Genomic DNA, 3,375 nt, shown 5'->3' with positions numbered 1-3,375 from the left:
CAAGAGTCACATTTAAGTATTTTGATATATCACTGGAACACAAAATCTTATGGTGGTGACATCTGACGGTGTTGACAAATTTGGCATTTCTTTCACAAAACCAATGGAGTTCATGTAGTAGCCATTTTATTTTTTTCTGTTGATGCTAGATGCTAATGGAACCTGCTTCAGGAGAATAAAATTATCTAAATATTTCAAATAATTTCCTCAGAAATTGGAAGATGGTGTTGACATATCATGGCTGTGACACAGGAGATATTAACATTAGGATTTAAAATATTCTAAAACTAAAACTTAGCAGAGCCTGTCTGACACTGATGTACTCTACAGAGGTGAACTGTAGCAAGGGTGTCCTTTAGAATGACAGCTGCCCCTGATATATCCTGATTTTATTACATTTTATTGAATGTCTGACGGTGTTGACAAAAAGTGGGGACGCAACTTTAAAATCTGATGAAACATGCATGTGTCATTAAAAAACAACCTTGCTTTGATAGGAGATATTATTGTGTTGCTTTTGATAAAACAAGCTCTTTTTCATAATTAAAAACACATTTTTATCCATTTTATTGCATATGAACGATTGAACCCTTCTCTGTGGACACACTGTTTTAGATGTAGTGAGAGGACATTAAGAAACACAGATTTGGTATAATAATGAGAAAATTAAATTGAAGGTGATAATTGTGTTAAATACATTCTATTATTAATCCCTCATGACATTTAAAGTAAAATATTTTAATTTTTTAAAGCTAATAGCAGTTACCCTTGCTGGACCTGTTTTGTCCCACGTCTCAAGAATAACTGCATTACTTTTACAGACATTTCTGGTAACAACAATGCAATGAAGTGCAAAATTCGAAAAACCAGTAAAAAAAAAAAAGCTGAAAATGTCTTTATTTCACTAGAGTACATTGTGCCAGTCAGCACTAAATCAGAAGATCTTCATGATCATATCAGAATTTCACCAAAACTTAGGTGCTAAACCTTACCCTTGCTCACAATTAAACCGAAACCCTGACCTTAGGTTTTTTTTTTGTTTGTTTGTTTTGTTTTTTTAGTGTAGTTTCCCAATGAAAACCTATCAGACCTGTCAATTTTTTATCAGTAGGTGGCAGTAGAAGACTGTAGACAGTTTCCGGTAGGACCACTGTTCTGCAAAATCAAAACCATAGATACTTAATTTTAATTTTTTTATGATTGATTAATATTTTTCGTATTTATATAAAGAGTGAAATGTGTTGCTAAAACACATTTACCTTTAGTGAATTTAGTCACATTAAGACAATTAAAAAAATGTAAAACCACCACCAGAGGTCAGGCGAGAAGAAACAGTGTTTCTCATGCATCATACTTCCCAAAACCACATACATCTATGAGGCACATTAATTTTGCTTCCTTTTTTCCCCTCCAAAAAGCTGAAATCCACTCCAGCGTAAAGGGCGAAGGCGTTTTATTTGTACAAGCTGTAGCCGAATATCCACAACTAGCCTATATAATATTTTAACCATTTAATGAAGCTCAAGTCTCCAGGTCAGTTTTGTGTGAGTTTACAGCTAACTGATAGACCAACTATAGTTTGATATAAAACAAAATTTTGTGAAAAATGACTAAAATCCATTACAAATAAATTTAAGAAACCAAAATTCAGTTAAATTGTTTTTGTCTCTGCAGCATTAAATGCATTCACTAAAATTAGAATGCAATGTGCAAGTACATAGGCCTATATCACACTGTACATCAGTATTGTAAATAATTGTAACGTAAACAATAGAAGTAGGATGTGGTCATATAAGAATGTTAGAGGCCAGGCCAGGCTTTAAAAATCTAGCGTAGCGTCAGTTCTGGCAGGTCACGTTAGTCAAGCTCGCATCAGCTGACTCTCAGCTGATCCCCATCAACCTATGGGAATACGACACCTATCTAAGTATTCATATATAAGGTCCCGCAGTAGTATCAGCAGTTTTTGCATTGCTCGATAGCTAATTACCCTCTTCCATCCCCAACTGCTCCTCTGTCAGTCAGGATTCAGCCTTCTGATTCTCCTTTGAATCAAACTAATTCTAAAATGTGTACATAACATTATTTAACTTTAACGATATCTGCAATACATTTATGTTGGTTCTGTTCTGTTTACCCTAGGGGGGTTATCGCTGCTCTCCCTGCTCTCATCCATGCTAGGCTGCATGGATGCGCAGGAAGTCCTTGCCCAGAACGGAACCATACCGCCAATCCAAACTGTATGCTAATTGTCAATTATCTTTGACGATAGTGGTCCTGACAGAAACAACTCTTGTTCCTCCTTGGTCTGAAAAAGGTTGAAAACGCTCGTGTTAAGCCAACTGATCAGCCCTCAAAATCGGTTAGTCCTAATGACCTCTGTAGCGTCTCAGAGGCTCAATTCTGAATGCCAGGTTTTGACCGCTACCTCTACATGGTCAAATCACACAGATAGCTACATACATACAGTATCTGGATCTAAAATGGATAGCATCACTTCCTTTTACCAACATGACGTGTATTTGCGGGCAGAAAAGAGAACTAAGCCGTGTTATATTTGAAGATGACACCTTTCAAGTTCAACAGCAGAATACACATGACCACAATCCTATGTGGTTGAAAACACCACTTACTCTACTGTACGTCAGACTCCTAAGGTCATAAACTGTTTCCAAACTTTCCATCTGGTTTACAGAACAATGTTTAAAAAGAACTGCTTTATTAATTATGTACAGTCTGGGGGAAAAAAAATCTTGTGCTAGATGACGAGTTGTTTTCGCAATTATTATATTAAGTAAACAATGTTTGCCTTATTGTTCACGTGCTGTTTAGTTTCAGTGTCTGGGGGAAGTAGATAAATACGAAACAGTGATGAATCTATTTTTGTCTTTGGATGATTTATTTTTGCTGTAGAAACTCCATAGGTGCGTTCGACTTCATGCAGCACTGCGCAGTTTGCTGCGTAAAAACACGAGTTGATATTTGCACTGATCTGACCATAAACAGCAAGAAAGGCTTATTGGAAATGCAACTTCATTCTCTGCCACGAGGTGGTGCTTTAGGAGCGCTGAAATATTGGTGAGGCTGCTCGCTGCAGAGCAAATGGGTGGAGCTTACGTGTAGCTCCCCCTCGCTAGACGTCCAGCGGGGAAGAGCGAATGTAATTTGTGCCTAATAGGTGGAGCTAGAATATCCAACCACACCCCAACCCTACCCACAACTCTATCCCTCAACCCTATTAGACGTCCAGAGAGGTGGAGCTGGAAGTCATTTAGGTGTGTTCGACTTGAAGCACCGCTACAGACGGCAGTCAACGAGAGTAGCCGCTTGCAGTCGGGGGCGGAGTTGAAAAAGGTGCCGTCAAGCCGGACACTT

The sequence above is a fragment of the Sinocyclocheilus anshuiensis genome, unplaced genomic scaffold (genome assembly GCF_001515605.1).
Source record: "Sinocyclocheilus anshuiensis isolate Anshui unplaced genomic scaffold, SAMN03320099.WGS_v1.1 scaffold1065, whole genome shotgun sequence".
NCBI lineage: Eukaryota > Metazoa > Chordata > Actinopteri > Cypriniformes > Cyprinidae > Sinocyclocheilus > Sinocyclocheilus anshuiensis.
This window is presented reverse-complemented; position numbering follows the sequence as displayed.